This window comes from Polypterus senegalus, chromosome 2 (genome assembly GCF_016835505.1).
Source record: "Polypterus senegalus isolate Bchr_013 chromosome 2, ASM1683550v1, whole genome shotgun sequence".
Lineage (NCBI taxonomy): Eukaryota > Metazoa > Chordata > Cladistia > Polypteriformes > Polypteridae > Polypterus > Polypterus senegalus.
In genome coordinates this window covers 250,194,836-250,219,365 of record NC_053155.1, presented here as the reverse complement: position 1 = coordinate 250,219,365, position 24,530 = coordinate 250,194,836, and positions in this window count along the sequence as shown.

The window sequence follows — 24,530 nt, the reverse complement described above, 5'->3', positions numbered from 1 at the left end:
GCTCTCTGGTGTCCTTTATCTCCTTGGGAGAGGCTGTACCCACCAACACCTGCCTTTGGCTCACTAAGTCTCAACCTTTTCGGAAATAAAAACTGGTCTAAGGTTGTCTGTTTCTGTCTTTTCCACACAATTTCCTTCTTTGTTTCGATTGTGATCACTTTCTTTACCTTCATTACCTTCTCTTCTTTCCTTAGCCTCTTTTCTAGCTTTTTTGGGCCATTTTGATAGCAATTATCGAAATAAATTATATAAATCACTGCACTGACCAAAATTACGTCCACAAACACATGTATCTGGGCTCCGACTGACGCTTGCGAACGCTCTTGGCTGTTTGTTTACAATCACACAAGCGGGTACACGTGACTGCATTCATGTTGTAACTCAAGACATTGGTCGTAATTCAAAACAAAAATTTTGGTTGGAAACCAAGTTGTTCACATGTCAGGCCGGTCGTATATCGAGGGTCGACTGTAATGTGTCTCTACAGAAACAGTTGACTCTCCTTGGATGCCTGATGTAATGGAGAGTAAAAAAGCTCAGAAACGAGCAGAAGAAAACTGCACAAAATAATGTTCTTTCGCTGTTGTTTCACTTTTTTGTAAAAGTCTAGCATACTGTGCATACACTTATTTGTAAAGTCTAGCATACTGTGTGATAATTATTATAATGTCTTTAATAAGACGAGTTTGAACTACATTTTTAAAAGAAGGAAATAACCTTCTAATTGTAAGCATATGTAAAAGTGTATTGTTACGCACGTGCAAGTAGGAGGACGTTGTATGGACCAAGCAAAGGTAATTGCATGCCAGGCCAGGGGGTGGTGGGGTGCACTAAACCTTCTCCTGTTATCTCTGCAGACTAGCCGCGGGAAAACCTGTCTAACTCATTGCCGAAGATGTCACTTCAGGTTCTGGCGCCTAGGCTGACGTCACTTCTGGTTCTGGTGCCCAGTCTGACGTCACTTCCACTACGATGACATCAAAAGAAGGTTGTTTACAGTTCCCCTACATCATTTCTGGTCTTATCAGTTAAAACCACCATCTTTCCAAACAAACATGTCTGTACTCCAACAGAGACACTTTTGTCTACAAATCCAAATCCATTGCAGCCAGGGATAATATACGAGTGGCTGCCCCAAACCTTTTTAAGTTTGTTGAGTTTGATCTTTTCACAGCATAAAGTAACCTCTCCCACCATCTGGGGCAGTCTGTGAAGGGGACAGAGAAAGTTGGAAGCACTGCATAAGAATACAAGATAATATGGCCATTGTACACAATCTGCTTGTGACTGGTCATACTTCGATACTCCATTTGAGACATAAGAAGTGTGAATTTGGTTTTATGCGCTTTGAATATCAGAGACAAAGACAAGTAGAATATTTCAGCGTACTTAAAGGTTTTAGAAACATGAACAAACCTTTCCCTTCCAAAGGGAAAACTTAGGGGATGAGAGACAGGTGTTAGGTTTATGAGCCTGAACAAATGGAAGAAAAAAACTATTAAGACAACTGTATAAAGTCAGACAATGAGCTGGTTGGAGAGGGAGTAGACCCAACAGAAAGCACATAAGGGGTTACAGACCAGAGAGAGTTCTTATAACTAAGATCCCGGGGCCTCATGTACACTCACCTAAAGGATTATTAGGAACACCTGTTCAATTTCTCATTAATGCAATTATCTAATCAACCAATCACATGGCAGTTGCTTCAATGCATTTAGAGGTGTGGTCCTGGTCAAGACAATCTCCTGAACTCCAAACTGAATGTCAGAATGGGAAAGAAAGGTGATTTAAGCAATTTTGAGCGTGGCATGGTTGTTGGTGCCAGACGGGCCGGTCTGAGTATTTCACAATCTGCTCAGTTACTGGGATTTTCACGCACAACCATTTCTAGGGTTTACAAAGAATGGTGTGAAAAGGGAAAAATATCCAGTATGCGGCAGTCCTGTGGGCGAAAATGCCTTGTTGATGCTAGAGGTCAGAGGAGAATGGGCCGACTGATTCAAGCTGATAGAAGAGCAACTTTGACTGAAATAACCACTCGTTACAACCGAGGTATGCAGAAAAGCATTTCTGAAGCCACAACACGCACAACCTTGAGGCGGATGGGCTACAACAGCAGAAGACCCCACCGGGTACCACTCATCTCCACTACGAATAGGAAAAGAGGCTACAATTTGCACGAGCTCACCAAAATTGGACAGTTGAAGACTGGAAAAATGTTGCCTGGTCTGATGAGTCTCGATTTCTGTTGAGACATTCAAATGGTAGAGTCAGAATTTGCCGAAAACAGAATGAGAACATGGATCCATCATGCCTTGTTACCACTGTGCAGGCTGGTGGTGGTGGTGTAATGGTGTGGGGGATGTTTTCTTGGCACACTTTAGGCCCCTTAGTGCCAATTGGGCATCGTTTAAATGCCACGGGCTACCTGAGCATTGTTTCTGACCATGTCCATCCCTTCATGACCACCATGTACCCATCCTCTGATGGCTACTTCCAGCAGGATAATGCACCATGTCACAAAGCTCGAATCATTTCAAATTGGTTTCTTGAACATGACAATGAGTTCACTGTACTAAAATGGCCCCCACAGTCACCAGATCTCAACCCAATAGAGCATCTTTGGGATGTGGTGGAACGGGAGCTTTGTGCCCTGGATGTGCATCCCACAAATCTCCATCAACTGCAAGATGCTATCCTATCAATATGGGCCAACATTTCTAAAGAATGCTTTCAGCACCTTGTTGAATCAATGCCACGTAGAATTAAGGCAGTTCAGAAGGTGAAAGGGGGTCAAACACCATATTAGTATGGTGTTCCTAATAATCCTTTAGGTGAGTGTATAAACGGTGCATGCACATAAAAATGTTGTATACTCCTGTTTCCACGCTCAAATTGTGATGTATAAAAACTAAACTTGGCGTAAAGCCACACATATTTTCACGCTAGGTCAAACCCTGGCGTACATAAGTTCTCCGCTCGGTTTTGCAAACTGGCGGCACCCAGCGTCAAAGCAGTGCTACTATTCCTGTGTGGTTACCCTTTCTTTTTAAGATCCACATTCCTGATGGCTCATTATAAATACACTGAAACTAACTGCATATTGTTTATTAGTTTAAGGCATCTGATTGTAATTAAACTATAACAATATACGGAATGGCCAAACTATTCCAAATACCATAGTTGCTTTAGTGTTGTTATTCTCACTGCACCTTCTTATTCTTTCAGCTGCTCCTGTTAGAGGTTGCCACAGCGTATCATCTTTTTCCATATTACTCTCACTGCACCACTCTGAGTATTTATAGCACTGTATCTGAGTGTTGAATCACAGCTCTACAGCTGCTGATCGGAAAGAGAATTACCAGTATACGGCATCAAGCACACACTGCCTCAGCCATGCTATCTATTTGTCTGCTCTCAAACGGCAAATGCTTCAGAGCCTTTCCTGTACGGACTTTGCTGTTCAGAAACAGTTTCATCCCAAGAGTTGTAAACGCAATCAATCAGTCCATCAAGTGCTCCTTGTAGAACTGTTTGTACTTATAAGTACAATTTCCTCACTGTAAACTTGCAATACAATTATAATATTGCACAACCTGAGCCACTTTATAAACCTCGGATTTACATATGAAGACGATATCAATTAATCAAATCAATCTAAATCTTTATTGCCATTGTAGCAATGAAACATTGTACAACGAAATTTTTAGGTGCAATTTTCCAGTGCAGAAAAAAATAAAATAAAAACAAAACACAATTACTAAAATAAAGGAATAAAATAAGTATCCAAAATTGTCCATAACAGCAGAACAATATTTTCCACTCATGCATACATACATACATACATACATTATATTGCACTTGCCCCTTATTTAATGTTAACTTAGAATGAAGGTGCACTTAGTACCACTTGACCACTTAGTAGCATTCAGCATGGTGATGGCTGAAGGATAGAAACTGTCTCAGTTTATTTGTTTTAGTCTTTATGGATCTGAAATGTCTGTCTGAAGGCAGGCGTTCAAACAATGCATGTCCTGGGTGTAATGGGTCCTGAAGAATTTTCTTGACATTCCTGAGACAATAGGAGTTATGTAGTTCTTCTAGTGAGGGGAGAGGACAGCCGACTATCCACTGGACGATCTTAATGACCCTGTGGAGCTCTTTCTTCTGTGCTACTGTGCAGCTGGAGAATCAGGTACAGAGACAGTAGACTAGGATGCTCTCTACTGTGAAGCGGTAAAAGGGCACCAGCAGTTTCTCAAGGATGTTGTCCTTTCTGAGCACCCTCAGGAAGTAGAGTATCTTTTGGGCCTTCTTCACTACCTCAGCAGTGTGTGTTCCTCAGGTCAAGTCCTCCCTAGTGGTGACGCCCAAGAAGTGGAAGTCTGAGGCCCTCTCCACACAGTCCTCAATGATAATGAGTGGCTGGATGTTGTCTGCCTTCTTCCTGAAGTCCACAATGAGCTCCTTGGTCTTGGCTGTATTTAGGAGCAAATTGTTATTCCTACACCACGTTGTCAGACGCTCCACTTCATCCCTGTAGGCAGACTCATCCCCCCCAGAGATGAGCCCTACTACCGTGGTATCATCAGCGAACTTAACAATGGTGTTACTGCAGTGGGCAGGGATGCAATCATGAGTGTAGACGGTATAGAGCAGGGGGCTAAGCACACAGCCCTGTGGAGAGCCAGTGCTGAAGCTGATGGGTGTGGAGAAGTTGGGGCCCACTCTAACCCTCTAAGTACGATCACTCAGGAAGTCCTTGATCCAAAGGCAGGTGGAGTGTGGAAGTCCTATGTCTGACAGTTTGGTCATCAGTCTGTGGGGTAAGATGGTATTAAAGGCAGAGCTGAAGTCTATGAAGAGCAGCCGTGTGTAGCTCCCCTGCTGCTCCAGATGGGACAGAACAGCATGGAAAACAGTGGCCACGTGTCCTCCATAGACCTGTTTGTTCTGTAGGCAAACTGGTGCTGATCAAACATGGGTGGCATGAATGACATGATGCGGTTCCTGATGAGCTTCTCGAAGCACTTCATAACCACAAGGGTCAGTGCAACTGGCCTATAGTCATTAAGACTGGTGATGGTCTGTTTCGTGGCTTACAGGCACTATGACAGAGGATTTCAGGCAGGATGGCACAGTAGACTGAGACAGAGACTGGTTGAATATCCTGGCGAAGATCCCAGCCAGTTGGTTTGCACAGTCTTTCAGCACGCATCCTAAGATGCCATCAGGTCCAACTGCCTTTCTTGGGTTGTCAGCCAGCAGCGTGCATCTCACCTCGTGCTCCCCCACTGTGAAGATGGTGCTGTTGTTGGTATCTGGATGGAGTCTGGCTGATTCTGATGTATCCACTTCAAACTGGGCAAAGTAGTAGTTCAGTTCCTCAGCCAGTGATAAATCACCTCCCACAGCTCCGGGACTGGTCCTGTAGTTGGTCATATGCTGGACGCCCATCCACACTAGCCTGGTGTTGCTGCTATCCAGGTTTTCCTCGATCTTCCTTTTATAGTCTGAATTGGCCTCTCGGATGCCCCTCTTTAGGTTGGCATGGGCTGTGCAGTAGAGACCCTTGTCACCAGACCTGAAGACAGTGTTCTTCTCTTTCAACAGGCTCTGGACTTCCCTAGTCATCCAGGGCTTCTGATTGGGGTAGACTCGGATATGTTTATCGACTCTGACACTGTCTGTGCAGTTCTTAATATAGCACAGGATGCTGTCACTAAACACTTCAAGGTCTGGGTGTTCAAAGATGTCCCAGTTGGAACTACTGAAACAGTCCTGCAGCTGCTGAGACGCTCCATCTGGCCAAGTTTTAATTGTCCTTGTGCTGATAGGAGCAGTTTTACTAAGTGGAATGTATGCTGGAATTTAAAACAGTGACGTGTGGTCATATTGTCCCAGGTGAGGTAGCTGTGTAGCCCTGTTTAATGTTTGTATAGACTTTATCCAATGTGTTAGCTCCTCTGGTGGTACACTTGATGTGCTGATAGAATTTAGGGAGCACAGGTTTTATATCCACATGGTTAAAGTCCCCAGCAATGATATACACAGCATCAGGGAGCTTGGTTAGCTGACTGCTAATACAGTGTAGAGTTTGCATTAGCGTCTGGTGCTATGTAAACAGCAGTAGTCAAGACCACAGTAAACTCTCTAGGGAGATATATGGGTTTGCATCTAACAGTCACATACTCCAGGTTCGGGGCGCAGTGACTGTATTTGTACACCAGTTATTATTTATGTACACACATAGCCCACCTCCTCTGCTCTTACCGGAGTCACTGGTCCTGTCATGGCGCAGTGCAGTGTAACCTGTTAGCTGGACAGCAGAGTCCGGAATCAACGAGTGAAGCTAGGATTCCGTGATCAACAGAACACAACTGTTTTTTACGATGTTATTTGTTGCCACCTGTAGCCTCAGTTCATCAGATTTGTTGATGAGAGATCTGGCATTGGTGAGAAAAGCACTGAGGAGTGGTGGTTTAACAGGCTGCCTACGTAACCTTGCAAACACCGTGACCCTGCAGCTTCGCTTTTGTTTTCTCTCTCTGCGCCGCTATGTCTGCCGGAATGTAGTGGGAGCGGAGAAACTTTGATGGAACACTCCCTTCACTGCACACTCTTTTTAAAAACTTCACAACTTTTGAGAAGTTCCTGTCAGCTGTAGATGTTGTCATCTTGACAAGATGCAGGTAAAACAACTAGTAATACTAGCACACACGTACACTAAACCCTGAAACTGACAGCACCGAGCCGCTGCTTCTGTGTGCGCCGCCATAACCGATCAATGTATGTATCATTTTTAAGATGAAATGCAGCAAAATATGCTTATTACATTATACAGATAAAATATTAACATAATTTAAATAATCTATATCGTTAATAATTCAACATGTGAGAACATGTCACAGCGCTAGCTAGTTCAGCGATTGTTCCTGCCTCACGCTGTATGCTTGCTGGGGCTGGTGCGACACTGGAAGGATTGATGGATAGAATAATTAAACATGTACTACGAAGATATTTCAATGTTCCTTAAAAGTTTTGAAGTATTGGAGTTCTAAACTTACAGATGGCTTAACGTCTATTACAGAGCTGATTGTGTGGCGATTGGTTACTTGGAAAAAGAAAAGGAAGGACAGGAATTGGATGTTAGTACGTTTGAAAGAGGCAGTACTGCTGCAATAAATTATTTCATCAAAGGTTGCACATGATGCAACAAGCATCTTGCGGGTGGGCAGGAACAATCTCTGAACAGGGAGCCAGCTTGTTACTATCACTGCGCCACCTTGTTCTCATGTTTAATAACATGCTTTAACACCTATCATCATGAAAATGATATCAAGTATACATCTCAGTATTTTAATTATTCAGAGAACTGTAATATCACAAATGTAATGGATTCTGTGTCCTGTTGGAGGAAGAGAAAGCCCGTTTAAGAAGCACATAGTGAGTAACACACATAGAGCACATAGAAGAGCACATACAGAACAAAGCATTTAGCATGCTACTTTAGTTATGATGGTATTTGAGAAACTAGTAAATTAAACAATTTTAAGATGAAGTTTATGATGTTCTTCTTTAATGACAAAATAAAACTATGTGATTAAAATGGAAATTTCAAGATTAAAGTTGACATTTCCTGCATTTTTCCCACTGTGTGCCTATTTTTTTTCTTTTCTCTGTACCCTAATAAGCTTTCATATGACACTCAGACAGTGGGCTATGACTCGCCTTTTCATGGCAACTTTGATAACTGATAAATTATTTTTTATTTTGGGCACTGTGCGACTTTGTTAACTTGAGCTTTCGAGTTTCTCCCATATTCTGTGTCACTTGATCAACTTCCTTTTGTTGTTTATACCACTGTTAAAACCAACAAATAGTACATTTTCCTTGCCTCCACCTGTTATTCGCTGAAATTCTTCTATTTTAGCCTATGCTTTTGCCATGCCTTTTCACAGAACTCTGAGCTTAAGGGTTATTTAAATTGATTTGCATATTCAAAGAGGTGTAATTCTGGGAGGAAACGGGGCGGGACAGCAGGCTCGTGCGAATGTGTTACTTCTCACGTTGACCAGGATTAATGGAGAGGAAGAATGTGGAAGTTGGTGTTCATACAGATTTATGCATCTGGATGTCTGTATGCCATGTTTTAGTGTATATTCTATGCACGCCATTATGCATGAGGCCCCTGGTGAATCAACAGACACATATTGAATGTGTTGCTGATGTTTGTCTTCTTTCAGAACTACGGTACAATCCAGTTTGTATGGTATAAAATGCCACTTCTCTATTGGCTTTTGTTAATGGCCTTAGCTTTTGTATAATATTTAAAGAATATTTATAATTATTTATTAAGCCTTCATTCCTGCTTGTATGTTTTGCTCTATTTTATTGGCAAAAGTTGAGAAACTGAACTGTGTTCTTTTCTCAGCTATGGTCAATCAGGGTGAGGAAGAGAGAACACTCTCAGTAGAAAATCAGCAGTAACAGTCGTACCTGAGTGATGTCTTAAAGTGGTGAACCATAGTCTTGATGGAGAGTGCAAAGAAACTGTGAACTATATATGCCTAAAGATTGATAAGTGTAAGAACAGACAATATAGAGTAGCACAAGTGGTGTAACATATAACCGTAGTCTCCAGAAAATAAACTGTGAATATGATAAAACAGGGTTTATGTTTTAAGAGAAAGTCTACCCAATAGTCTTACTGACCCTAAAAAATATAGCACTGCGAGAGAGCAGGGGCAATATGATGTTATAGTGTCATAAAACTTTTAAACTTTCCAAAAAGAAAATTACTGCTTCACAAAGAAAACCATTCCACTCCCTCCATCCATCCACTTTCCAACCCGCCGAATCCAAACACAGGGTCACGCTGGAGCCAATCCCAGCACACAAGGCAGGAACCAATCCTGAGCAGGGTGCCAACCCACTGCAGGACACACACAAACAGGTCAAGGATAATTTAGAATCGCCAATCCACCTAACCTGCATGTCTTTGGACTGTGGGAGGAAGCCAGAGCACCCAGACATGGGGAGAACATGCAAACTGCACGCAGGGAGGACCCGGGAAGCGAACCCAGGTCTCCTAACTGTGAGGCAGCAGCGCTACCACTGCGCCGCCCAATCTATGCCTTGAATACTTTATTTATTGATGACACTAAAGATGACTGTTTTCTTTTCGTTTCCGACTATTACCATTAAAACAAAGTGAATGTATATGGCACGATGTTGTACTTTTGTGTATCTGTCCAAATGTGAGGAAAGGGTGCTTTAGAAAGCATTTAACTCCATCACTATTAGTTAAAGAACTGGATTCCTAGGTTGCTGGTGGCTCCGTGTTTAATACAAAGTTGTAAATAATAATAATTGTAGTTTTTCTCACATCACGAATGTCATTCTCCTCACTTTTAATGCAGTTCTTAAATCAGTAATGCATTTTCCCACTCACATTAGCATTTCTCATTGTATCTGTACACACTGCTATTGTTTCTATACATACTTGATTACTGAAAATGTTGTGTCATTTTTTTGAAACATTTCTCATCTGACTCATCCAAAAAACTTTTTTCAGTCAGAACTACAGATCTCTTACTCACCTTAATATTATCTAGTATTGCATTAGTATTATTATTGCATTATTATTGCATTGTGAATTTCCCCTTGGGATTAATAAAGTATCTATCTATCTATCTATCTATCTATCTATCTATCTATCTATCTATCTATCTATCTATCTATCTATCTATCTATCTATCTATTAGTGTTTGCAATCAAATCACTTTAATTTTTTTAGGGCAGATGTCGACTTTTGTTAACGAGTCGAGAGTGAATGCTGACTAAACAACAACAACATTTATTTATATAGCACGTTTTCATACACATAGTGTAGCTCAAAGTGCTTTACATGATGAAGAAAAAGAAAAAAAAATCAAAGTAAGAATTAAAATAAGAGAACACTAATTAACATAGAATAAAAGTAAGGTCCAATGGCCACAACAGAAAAAACTAAAAAAACTCCAGACAGCTGGAGAAAAAATAAAATCTGCATGGGTTCCAGGCCATGAGACTGCCTAACCCCTTCTAGGCATTCTACCTAACATAAATGATCAGTCCTCATTGTATTCAGGGTTTTCATGGAAGGACTTGATGATGACGGTCACATGGACTTCTGGCCTTTAATCCATCAGTGTAGGGACATCATGGTGCTTTGATTAGGTGGTGGTGCCACGGATCGCCACCACAGAAGACCAGAAAAAGAACAGAAGAGAGAGTAGGGGTTAGTACGGATTTTGGAGCAAACACCATGAATTGTAATAATAATTACAGTGATCCCTCACTATATCGCGCTTCGACTTTCGCGGCTTCACTTCATCACAGATTTTAAATATAAGCATATCTAAATATACTGTATATCATGGATTTTTCGGTGGTTCGCGGATTTCTGTGGACAATGGGTCTTTTAATTTATGGTACATGCTTCCTCAGTTTTTTTTGCCCAGTTGATTTCATACAAGAGACGCTATTAGCTGATCGCTGAGAAGCTACCCAATCAGAGCCTGTATTACGTATTAAATAAAACTCCTCAATGATATACAATATGCTTCCCGCGCGGTGCTTCGCACACTTAAAAGCTCTAACAGCCCATATTGATTTTTGATTGTGTGCTTTTCTCTCTCTCTCTCTCTCTCTCTGACATTCTCTGCTCCTGACGGAGGGGTTGTGAGCAGAGGGGCTGTTTGCACAAAGGCTGTTTGCTTATAAGATACAGACGCTTCTCTAAAAAATGCTGAAAGACTACCTTCACATTGATCCCTTCATTGCGGGCGCTTTATCGCAGTGCTTCGCATACATAAAAGCCCAACAGCCCTATTGATTTTTAATTGTTTACTTTTCTCTCTCTCTCTGACATTCTCTGATCCTGATGCCCACTCCTTTGAAGAGGAAGATATGTTTGCATTCTTTTAATTGTGAGAAAGAACTGTCATCTCTGTCTTGTCATGGAGCACAGTTTAAACTTTTGACTAAAGGGTGTTATTTCATGTCTAGAGGGCTCTAATAATGTTAAAAAATGTATTTAGGAGGTCATGAACAGGTTTTCAATGCTGTAACTGTGAAAATATTAGATTTATAAATAAAAAATCCTACTTTGTGGAAATTCATTTATCTGTCTGGAGCGGATTAATTGCAATAAACAAGGGTTTACTGTATAACTGTGTGGAGAATATTTATAAATAGTGTGGGAGAGTTTCTAATGGCTTAAAATATATAAAAATAACCATACAAACATATGGTTTCTATTTCACGGATTTTCACCTATCGCGGGGGGTTCTGGAACCGAACCCCCGCGATCGAGGAGGGATTACTGTAATTGAATATGCAGAGCATCAGGATTAAATTAAAATGAAGTTATGAGAAAGCCATGTTAAAGTAATGTATTTTTAGCAGTTTTTCAAAGAGCTCCACCATATCAGCCTGACAAATTCCTATTGGCAGGCTATTCCAGATTTTAGGTGCATAACAGCAGAAGGCTGCCTCACCACTTCTTTTAAGTTTAACTCTTGAAATTCTAAGCAGACACTCATGAAGATCTAAGGTTAGGTAAGATATCAGACATTCCGATATATAAGATGGAACAAGATTAACGCTTTGTAAACCATAAGCAGTATTTATAAGTCAATTCTGAATGACACAGGTAACCAGTGTAGTGACATCAAAACTGCAGAAATGTACTCAGATTTTCTTTTCCTCTTTAGGATTCTAGCAGCTGCATTCTGCAACCAATTGATGTCTTTTTTGGGTAGTCCTGAAAGGAGTGTGTTACAGTAATCTAGTCGACTGAAAACAAAAGTGTGAACTAATTTCTCAGCATCTTTCAATGATATAAGAGGTCTAACTTATTAAGCTATATTTCTTAAGTGAAAAAATGATGGGGCAACATCCAGGGGCAGAGGGTGTAAAAAAAAAAGCTATAAACATCAATAAGATTTGCCGTTATGTTATAGGTAGACCCTCTTTGCTAGGAGAACTGGTAGACTTGATGTTGAATGTGCATGAGCAGTGTAGAGTAAACTGTGTTTAGAATGGCATCAACATCTGGTGAGAGTGTGAGGCAAATGCACAAAGCAAAATATTCACTGTGCATTATTTAAGAATTATATATATGACACACTCCTATATCACTAACAGCAGTACTTGCTGAGCTGAGTCTCATCTATTACCTACTTCTACCACACAAATAAAAGGCATGTGGAGTAAGTACTGTACTTGCCTTGTACTCATATTATGCAGCCCTTCTCCTGCTAGTGGCAGATTTATAGATTCAGTTTTTAATTCTATATATTTAAATGGAAATATTGTTTTATTTTGATAGATTAGTTTTCACAGTATTTCTTTGTTACTTATTTACATTTAAGATGTATTTCAACTTGTAATTATCCTTTATTTTGTGAATTTATGTAGGGGTTTTGATTATATTTGCCTAAGAATGCCTCAGATGCCATCAATTAAAAGGATATTTGTGTAAATAATATAGCAGAATAGCAAACAAATGTTACTTCATTATTCCTTCACTTTCCTAAAGTTAATTGGTGACTGTAAATAAGTGTGCATTTACACTGTAAATGAGTGTGCTTGCAGTGGATCTCATTCCTTGTAAGAATATACCATACCGCCCCATCTTTGTTCGGTTTCATATCTGTGAGAAATACAGGAGTTGCTTCCGCCCTTATGGTATTAAACTAATTAGATGAATTTATAAATGGATGTTTACCAGATGTGGCATCTGTGTACTAATGTGGCTGCTGGTCTTTTTTTTTTTACTAGACTCCTAAAATATGTTTTGTTTTCCTTATTCTGTACTTATTTTACCAATCAATAATGGTTTAATTAGAATCACTTTAGTATAACAAAGACTTAAGAAAAATTTCTGTGTGTTCTAATTTGTTCCTAACCATAACTGCCAGTCCTATCTTTCACTTTTTGCAAAGATATTTTTTCTCTTAGTGGTGGGATGTATGTTTCAGCCTATTAGGCTGGTATTGTGTGAGGCTGGCCTAACTTACCTTAATTGCCACATGCAAGTGGATTGTGAAGCCAAGGAAGGTCACTGTGAAATCAAAGTTATGTTTTGTTTTTTATGAAGTGCTAGGAAAGGCAAAGACAGAAGTCAGAATTTTAAAGCAAAACCTGAAAAGGAGTTGAAGTCAAAGAAACTGAAAGAAATAAATGTGATAATTGGTCCATTATGGGGCCACATTGTGCATAATGTCAAAGTGGGCAATCTGAAGATTATCATACTGTGTTGTCACATAATTAATGGCCTGTTACTACAGGTAAGACAATTTGCACTATTTTCAAGTCACATGCTTATGGTTTTATTTACAGTTAAAAGTAAACAGATAAATAAAATAAGGCATTATCTGAACTTGCATCTCGACACCCCATCTAAATTTCCACAGGGACTAGGATCACAGTGAGAGCACACCTTCATATTTTGATTCACATTATTGTTTTGAATGTTTTTCTGTCTGTTTTATTCCGAATCCTGATTGCTTTTGAAAAATTCAGCTATTAAGTTGATTTATCCACACTGCTTATAAAAGCTATAGGGAGTTTGTTTGCTGTGAGCACTATGATAATGACTAACTGCATGAGGAATCTGCCTAATGAAAAAGAAATATCGGTAAAGGGGAAAATAAATGTGCACAAGAGTAAAAAAGAGAAGAAAATATTTTACTTGCCTCATTTTGACACCTGCAGCAAAAATAAAGATCCTTGAGTATATTATCTTAATATGTTCCATAATTTACCATTTGAACATATGCCATCAAATGAGTATACAAATGATTAACAACAGCCGAGTTTGCTTTAATGGGGCTATGTTTTATAAATAGCAAGCCATCATTTGGTAATATGTAGCGGGGTCTGTTATGTCAATATTCATTATATGTGACACGATCGAAAAATAGAAAGCAGGCAAATTTGGAACTGAATATACCCTGATGTGTAAACCTTAAGGTAACAATTTTGTGTTAACTTCCATTTCAAGTGAAATCTATTTTCTGGTTTAGCTAGATATTAACAATTTACCAATTGCCCTTCACAATTTTGTAATTGTCCAATTTTTATCATCAAATCAACATACTGCCATTTCTTTAAGCTCCAGACTACTTTTCCTTATGCATCTCTAAAAATAATTCTTTGCTGAAATTCTTCAGACCTTATCACCTCAGTTAAATATAACCCAGGAGGAATCACTTTCAGTCCTACAAAAACACTTGCACATGTGACAAGGAGGGAGCTGAATGGACCAAGTGGAGGTAGTTGCCTGCCAGGCCAGGGGGTGGCAGGGTGCACTAAACCTACCTCTGTTATCTCTGCATGCCAAAGACGGGAAAACTTGCCTGATTCAACATCACTTCCAGTTCTGGTGGCCAGACTGATAGTCACTACCGGGTTCTGGTGTCCCGACTGACATCACTTCCATTTCCAGCAGCCAGACGGACATCACTTCCGGTCCCAGGCAAATGACATCACTTCTACTTTACGGCCTATAAGGTGCCATCTTTGCTCAACCTGATCAGTTCAATCTAGAACTCCATTCATGCACATCAGTGCTTATTTAAAAACCCCTTTGCAGCCAGGGACAATATACGGGTGGCTGCCCCAAACCTTTCCAGTGTGTTGAGACTCATTCTTTTACACTGCCTACCACCAAGGACAACTGGAGAAAAGAGATTATCTAAGTTGCATCAAATATAGATTGATAGTTATTTATTTCTGTTAGTATATCTGGAGTTATTTCTAATATTTAAGGTATTACAGCTGTCAAAGGCTTAAAATTATGGTTTTGCTAATAGAGTTTTAACTTGTAGACATTGAACTCGATGGGACTACATCTCCTTCCAAAATATAGTATGTTAAAATGCAGCATAAAAGTTATGATATCATGGTGCTAAAGTTTGCCTAAAAACAATATAAAACTAATTCAGGGAAGTTGATACTAGAGTACTGTATGAGATTCTGGTCATGATTAAAAAAAAACTTCTGTCCTGTCAAGAAAGAAAATCTGATGCTATAAATTACATGATTTGCCTTAAGAAAGCAAATTGGGACTAGCTAAAAGTATAAATTCCTCTTTTTCATAAAATGAACAAAATAAACAACAAAATGTCTTCTCCTATTAAACAGGCAAAGGTCCTAGGAATAGTATATAGCCATGGATGCATCAAAAGTTGTTATCCACTTGAATTTTCTGGTGGGATAAACTATGGAAAAAGAAATATTAATTAATTATTTTTAAGCATCAATGGATCTTGTAGCTCAGGTGTAGCCAGGAGGATGAATGATTTACATCTCATGACCTGGTAGTAAGTGCAATTTTTTCATTCTCGTTCATTTCTTTAGTGACCGAACTATAACAAGTGAATCACATGACTATTTGTAGATGAAATAGCCTTATATCAACATCACTTCATTATATGATGTGTGTTTTTTATTTTTATTTTATTATTTATTATTTAATGTTATGATATAAAAAAGTTTTAAAAATGGCAAATTCATTTAGCTTTATTTTTAGAACACTAACATCAAAGCATGCAAAGCACAGTTATAATTGTGATGTTTTTAGAAAAAAACGGCAAAAACATATATAAATAAGAAGAATCACGTGGACGTCTTGGAGACACAGATGCACCTGTAGCTGTAGAAGGCTCGAGAACAAAAAAGTCAACAGCTGGATAGTGAACTGAAAAAGGGTTTACTGGCAGGATGAAAGCAGCAAGGATAATTACTCTGTAAGAGAGAGTAAAGCAAGGTGAGGTGAAGGTAGAATTATGTGCAATACTTTTTAGTAAATGGGCAAGCAATGCCAGCAGAGAGGTGGCAATACAGGAAGTTTACTGTTTATTTGTTCTATTTCTGACTCTTCTTTCCTATGACTATTTGTCTATAGAGATAGAGAGGGAAAAAAGACAGAGAAATGACAAGATTGGAGAAACCACTAGTAAAAGGATTCAGAATTTCACATACCTCAAAGCCTTTCTGTTCTCTTTGCAGGAAGTGACAAGAAGTGTATTAGAAAGTACATTCCTCAGAGGGACGACCACATGTTCCAAAGTAATGACTCTACCCAAGTAGGTCAGAGGAATAGTGGCTGCAGGTTTTAGTTCCAAACCACTTTCTTAATGTTAATGTTATTGAAGCATTTATTGCTCAAGCAACATTTTTATGCTTAATTTTAGTTGACTCGCTTTTTAAGATTCCACACTTTTAATTGCTTGTTTTAGTCTTAAAGTGCCGCATTTACTGCTGTCAATTGCTGTTTATTAGCAATATGAGACAAACGACAAAGGAACCAGCAGTTTTTCATGTAACACATTTCCAGTTATACCTGTTTTTATTTATCATGAACTATCTGGTTTAATTATTTGGAATGAAACTGAAGAGAAAAATTCAAAGGACTAAGCATTACTCATTCGCCCCAGGCCACCAATTATTTGGATTATATCCTTTGAAAGGAAAAAAATTTTGATACAAGAATGGTATAAAAATGTTAAAAAGCCCTTCAGGACCAACTTTGCAGACCCCAGAAATATGAACACAAGGGCAGAACCCTGACCGGGAGGTTCAGACAATGCATTATTTCTCGAAACATGACCCCACTACTTCTGTTATCTGAGACCGGAAATTAAAAGATAATTCATTTTGCCTACTTGTCATCTATTTTTCTAGAGTTTTCACTTTGATAACTTGCAAATGTGGAGTTACTCTGCTTACTGTACAATTACTATAAATGTACCAAAAGGATTTTATACTAATTAGGTTCTTAACACTATAATCCCAGAAGTCTATGAAAAAACTTGTAATCCCGGCCTACCTTAAATCCTTTCACACCACTCCATCAGTGTCTTTTGTTTTGTAAATGTGTCGATCAGCACAAGCAGCAAGCAGCCTGCTGCCCCATTACCACCCATGGATGGATCTCAACTCAAGCAAAAAGTTCTCCCAGCTCAAGCAAAGGCTCCTTATTTGCTTGTGAGGTGTCTGGAGTTGTACAGGCTAAATATTATATCATTATTTGGAATACATGCATTTCATGTGTGTTCCATGTCTACAAAGATCTGGGTAAGTGTAGGATGAAAGGAAATGCCAAGCAAGAAATGCTGAACACACAACTAAAGCAGAAACTTTTCTCATGTTATACTAATAATGATGCGAAGGGTATAATGTGTCAAGACTTTAGTCCAAATATCAAATAAACACTTGCTCTTTTATGCAAGAATATAACCAAAGTAAAAAAAAAAAAAACATTCAATTTCCATGTGGCTGTCACGGAGTTAAAAACCCAACTCAAATGTCACTTGACAGAAAGTTGACATGTATACTTACTTGAATGGTAAGGTAAGAACAGCTGCCTTATAACTTAAAGATACCGGGGTTTAAGACCGGGTGCTCCGTGTTTTGTGTAGTGAGCTTAGATTATTATTATTATTACTATAATATAATAAAAACATACATTTGATTTGAGTTTGTAACACCTGGTGTAAATTTTGACTGCATGTAAAAGTTAGTGCTTGTTTATTAATTATTCAATTTTATTCTTTCAGTGAAGTTCATGTTATTGTACCAGTAATCAGAGATATGATGTCCTGTGACTGCTATCAATCTGGACAATGGAAGGACCATAACAACAGACAGCTTCTTCACAGCGTTTTGCTGGCCAATAGACTGCAATGCATCTCTGATTGGCACTATAAAGTATATACAAGACTTCCATCTGAAGCTAAAGTCACTTCCGTACGCAAATAATTTGCCACACTAGTATTTAGATCTGACAGTGCCGTGCTGACAGTGCATGCGCCCAAAAAGTAGAAGCCTTTTATTTCAGCCTATAACAGCCAGTGCTGCTACCTGTAAAAAATTTAAAGGAAACATCTAATAATACAAATACATTTTGATGGTGAAAAAGTAACAACTGAATACTCTTCTAGATAATGGATTCACAACTACATTTTCACCAGCTTTATCAGTGGTATTGTTCTACTGTTTCTCTAATTTCCTTAGTATGTTAAAGCAGTATTTTGAGGTGTTGCTTTCTTTTCTTCCATATCTGGCTTGATTAATTATCCTACTTTGCTCTTTTGCTTAACCGGTGTCCTGCTTCCAAAGGTAAAATCAGTCAATAAGTTGTAGTCAAATTAATTTTCTTTTTGGCAGAAAGCAAGTAGTAAAGTTAAAGGACATAATCTCAGTATCACCTTTTCTTTATTGCTTGTATACAAATAGCTGCGTTTTACATGCAAATTCTGTAAGAAAGGTCAAATTGCCTGGTGACACCACTCAATTGGGTTGCATCAGTAAATATCATGTTTCTGTGTAAAGGATTCAGATAATAGATCTGGTCACTTGATATAGACTAAAAAAACCTCTAAAAAAATGGAGGTGGACTTTTAGGCAAGTGTCACAATGCACTGTCTTAAGTCAGTGTTCGCTAGTAGTTCATAGCCAAATGGCACTCAAGATGCCCAAAAACACAGATAAAGCACATTTTGAAAAAAATGCAATTATATTGCAAGAAGAATCATAGTCCAGTATTTGTTGGTAAGGTGAAGAACAAAAAAAAAGAAAAAAGTAAGGTGTCATGAAGAGGTAAACAATCCATAAAAATAATATGCAACAGTCAAGCAAAACAAAATAGACATAACCAATAAAAGAGGACAAATTCAATAAATTACTGAAAGGATTCATGCACAGTAGTTACAGGCAAGGGCTTTGAAAATGTACATAGGCCAAAGCTGACAAAAAAAAGATAACAGTAGAAAGAAAAAGGTCGAATAATCGGTCCAATGGCTCTGTAGCAGCCAAAACCTATCTCTCACCCCAGTGCTGAAGCTCTACCAAAAGCTAGGAGACACCCTGGCTTAAAATGGTTGACAAATACCTTTAAGACAGCCAACAGCTTGAGGGGTTGGGAAAAACTTTATAACACACAGTAGTGACACATATCCTCACCACTTACTTGCCAAAATAATGGCACAGAGTCCTTTTAAGCATTTCCTACAAAGGAAATGAGTTCATACCATTCTGATAGAGGGGGAATACACACCCTTATCCTCACTTTATTCCTACACATAAACTAACTTACCTACATTTCACACATCCCCGGGGATTATTTCTAAACTCATAAACAACAACAAAACATAAAATCCATGAACAAGTCAAACTTCTACCATTTCTGCGCAGCGACTGCTTTCCCCCCTTTCCTGTTTTGGTACTCTTGAATGTTGCAAAATCAGTTGCTTGCCAGCTTTCAACAGCATAAAGGGAGCATGTAGCCATACGCGTTCAAAGAATGAAAGCTGCCCATCAACTGACCGCTAAAGCATTCCACCAAGCTGGTAAGTGAAGACATTGTATGAAATCTAAAAATCTGATTTTAACTGTAATGATGTACTAAACTCTAAGCACCTTGTAGGGATTCATTAAAAGTTACTATCTTTCAGCACTGCACCTGTCAACTCCAGACTGTGTTATATTTGGTTAAATACTGGCTGCTACTGGTTCTTCAGGTTCTATTACAGTCACAGCAAGGCAATAATGGAGAATGTTCAGTTACTTTGCACCTTCCTTTCTCATGGTGGAAACACAGAATGTGAATATGTATAATGTTACAAACCCTCACTAGAGTCTGTTCTCTCTGAGACGATCAAAGAAATTTGTAGTGTCACAAAAAACAATGACCATTTTGAACAGGTTGGTTATTGGAACTGTTTTCACCTTGTCTATCCCAGTTTATTATAGGTATTGCTCTCAGTTGAGGACAGGAATCAGCTACAGTAGATATAGTGTGTTTTAGGTCTGGAATAATTGATTGTCACCTCCTCACTGTGGATTCACTGTACTTTCCCTAACTAAAATATAAATTCACTAAGATCTTTCCTGTCCTCTGTTAAATTTCCAGCCTAGATCAATGAAGAACAAAAGTGTTCATAAAATGATGTACTTTAACCTAACATCTTGGTGGTAAAGTGTCATCTATACTAAACTCATTAATGATTAAATTTGTTTTTGTTAAATTGGTGGTTTATAGGCTCCTGAGAATGACAATTACAATTGCAAGTCATAGCTGTATAAATTCTTAGTTTTGCAGATTAACAGTACACTGCTAACCGCATATTTTCTACAGGTAACCCTGTTAATAATATCAGGAACATTGTTCTGCTTAGAGCCAGGAGACAATTTAGTTATCTCACAAGTCTACTGCCTACCAATTCATTATCAACCTTGCTAAAGTATCCAAGAACATCCTGAAGAATGTTGCCCTGCTTCTAATCCACCCTCTTGATGCTTTAATAGCTACATTGTGCTTAATACCAATATAAACATTTGACTTAGCCTTGGTGGGGTGAGTGAATTTATGCTCAAGACTAGAGAGACTCTTTACTTTCAGTCTGAATATATATTATATATAAATCCTTCTGTTTGATTTTTTGGTTGTTTAAAATACTCCAATATGCATTTTTGTGGCTTCTTACACTTGTGGAAGATTTTCAAAATATGGGCACATACTTATTGTCATGTATATATTATAACTAGCTGCGTGTGGTATTCGGGACAAAAAACATCCTGAAGACTTCCTAGCAGTTTTACTATATTGGTGAACTTGTAGAGGCGTCAGCTAAGTAGGCAGAGACAGGTTTTAGCTTGTCTGAGACGGAGGTGTAGTCAAGTGCAGCTGTGGCACAAATTGAGCAGGACTGGCTGGAACCTGTCTCAGGCAAACGTATGGTATCTCGTTGTGTGAACGTGCAATGTGCATGTACCACAAAGCTGAGTTTGTGTGCTTGGGTTGAATGAGAAGTGAGGTGCATGCAAGCGCCGAAAAAATGTAAAATTGCATGCATCCTCCATCTAACCAAGTGCAGCTCACACTTGTCCCGAGTTCTGAGGCTGTGGTTGAGTGTGAGCAGAGCAGACTGCTCCACTCACTCACACACATACCCACACACAAAACACAGGTCTTTTGCTTATATATTTCTAATTATTGTAATATAGTTAAGTTAGGTGGTAGAATGGTTAGTGTTTCGGCATGGATTAGCGCCTTTTCCATGGGCCTATGTGGATTTTTCTCCAACAAAATGTGAAGGTTTGACAGATTGGTGATTGGTAATTTGTATGTAGGAGTGTATGCGCATATACCTATAGAATTTAGAAATGCAAGCGGTCAGAGTCTATCCTGGAAACACTGGAAATAAGGTGGAAACCAGTGCTGGGCAGAGCACCAGTCCATTGCATTACACCCATACTGGAGTCCCCAGTTGACTTCACAGACCCATTTTGGATGATTTAGTAGATGCAATTCCACAGGGGTTTGAACTCAGGTCACTGCACCACCTTGCTTCCCATTGTTTAGAATAAACATCTCTTACAATTTGGTTACAGTTTAGTATTTCTGCTGCAAGTTACTCCAACAGTTTTTTGTTTATATGTATTGTTAACTATTGCTTATAATTTTGAATTTGAATTGTTTTTATCTTAGTCCACTCCAATAGCTATTAGGGATTTTGCCATGTTTTAGCTTTATCTACCTAAGTTAAGATGGTTGCTTTCAGAAACAGCTTATCATGAGAATGTATGCTTTGGGAAGTCCTATTTGTCTTAGCCTGACTTTATATTTGTTTAAGTCTGCACAGGACATATTGGTTTGTTTATTAAAATCTGTTTTTATGACTCTGTCTTCTTTCTTCCTTGAGGGTACAAGCATTAGCTCCACATAACCAAAAATGTAGAATAGCAGTTTAATTAACACCTTTGGTGAGACAGTCTGGCAGGGTTGATTTTGTCATCTGCATGGATGCCTTTAATGCCAGTTTCACATGAAGGAATTCTTCATTTGATTAATGATCTGTGCATGTATCCTTCATACATCAGTTGATTTTCAGTTTTTTAATGTGTTTTTACATTAAAGGCTGTAGAACTAGCCAAAAGAGGTTATTCACACTAAGAAAATTTCAAAAAAATGATGTGCTCCCTGAGCTATGACCTCTAACAAGATGAAACCCTTTAAAAAGACAGCACATCTCTCATCTCTGGTAGACTGATGTTTGCAGGTTGGGGTCAGGCCTCATTGAGGTGAAAGGAAGGAAAGCCAATTTAATCGGTGCTTGGACTTTCTGGCATCCTTTTCACTACTTGATTTGCTGCTTCTGAGTTACTGCTGCTTGTAGGAATATAAATTTAAAATCAGGCTGGTGTAAAGTAGCTGGCCTGTAAACTCTGGGGTTACAGGTTCAAATCCCTTACCTGCCTCACTGTGTGACCCTGAGCCAGTCACTTAACCTACCTGCTCTCTAAATGTAATAATATGTGTCTCTGAAAAATGTAGTTCTGTGTACTGTACATGCAGAATGCTTATGGACCAGCTTCACTATAATATATGCTTTAAAAATTTATCTACAATAAAGAAAGATTTCGGCCAAAATAATAAAGGAAAATTGATCCAAATTACACATTTTTCTTTGATCCTGGCTAAATAAAATATTCATGTCAGCCCTGAAAAGCCAGCCCTTTTTATTTTTCTTTCACACAACATCTATATTTATTTTAAAATATCTACTGTCAGAATTCTGAATAGGGAACTGTTGATCACCATGATCAGTGAGAGCAAATGATAGAGCCTGATGAACCACTATGCAACATTTAAAGGGCATTAGAAGAGCATCAACATGAAACTTGAATGTTCCTAACTATTCCAAGCACAATTTGTCATATTCAGCTACTGTGATCCAAATGAACTGAGCTATACATTCTTGATATGGAGCCAGATAACCTTTCATGCTCGGCATACTTGGCAAGGTTACTCTTTGATTTTATAACTGCATGAGTCATAGATCCATCTGTGTCGTTTAATACAGGCATAATAATATCACAAAATAAAACTAGTATTTCAAAAATCAAAGCAACAATAATGTGTTTCTTCTGTTTTTCACTTAAGCAAAGCAAAGAAATATGAATAAGAATTCCTCAAACAAGGTAATTGAAGATTTAGCTACTATGCTCTGCATGAAATATCACTTTGTAACCTTAACTATATTGCACTGTTCTGTTAATAACCTTGACTGTTGCTAAAGCAGTCCTCTCTGAATGCTGCCAATACACTTTTGGTGATTAATATTTATGTTGCCTTTATATTGTTCTTTTTTAAGAAGAACTATCTCTGAATATATTCGTCTTAATTACAGAGGTGGGCAAAAGTTGGTTTGCAGTTGTGAGTACTTGACACAAAGAGTTCAGCACCTTACGAGATTGTACCTAAGTACACTGTGCCTTTGTGACATTCTTTTGAGTTAAATAGAGTTAATAAAGCTATTGAGTTAATAAAAAGAGAGAGAGAGGTTAGGAGCACGCGCTGATACAGCGCATTGCTGCAACCACACCATGACGAGCCAACTCTGTATCCCAGATTGGAACCCGAGTGTAGCCATGCAATGAAGCTATTGTAATAATCATAACCTGCATGTTTTTTTTCCATACAAACAAGTGTAAACCTACTTTTGCCCACTCCTGTATATAACACTCTGGACTCTGATAGATAGATAGATAGATAGATAGATAGATAGATAGATAGATAGATAGATAGATAGATAGATAGATAGATAGATAGATAGATAGATAGCACTTTATTGATCTCTTTGAGGAAATTCACTTTCTCCAGGACAGACATAACAAATTAAGTCATAGTGGAAAATATTATTCAACAAAGTGCAGACTATTGCATAAGACACAGATCAGTATATTCAATATGCCTATTGTACACAGTGCAAAGTGTCACTACAATATGATGCCCTTATGGCAATAAATATGTTCTGGCTGAAGAAAAACTGGAGAAAACAACCATGACAGGTGGTGGACTATATCACTTTGTGGTTGTACAGAAAAAGTTAACACCTCTCAACATAATAAAGTGCAATGAACCAGTGGCTATGGTTGCACATGAAAATGGTGGACAACATTAGTCATGATGGCCTCTAATTTTGTCGGCATCCTCGCTTTTGTCACCAATTTCTAGTTCTAGTTGGTTAGTCCTGTAATACACCTATGGTTCTTCTTGTTTAGTTTATTCACGTGACAGAGTTAGTGATATTCTCCATTGGACCACAGCATAAAACAGGACACCAGAAAGTATGGAGGGAAAGAAAATATCCAGTAGTTTGGTAAATAATTTGAAAGACCTGAACTACCTCTAAAAAGAGCCTACTGTTGTCCCTTTTCTACATGTTTAGATGAACCCCAAGCTATTATTAGGGCTCAACCACCTCCTCCCCTTCCTAATTACAATGACATACTCACTGACTATCTAGCATGCCAGAAATCAACTCCTAACTTCTTTTGTTAAGTAATATTTAGTTGTAGCTAATTGTTTATTCTCCATTAAAGATTCCACCACTGCTTTTCTATATTACTCCTAAACTCCAGTGTCGATGCAGCCTACAATGGACAAGTCATATGAGATAGAAGACTGGTCA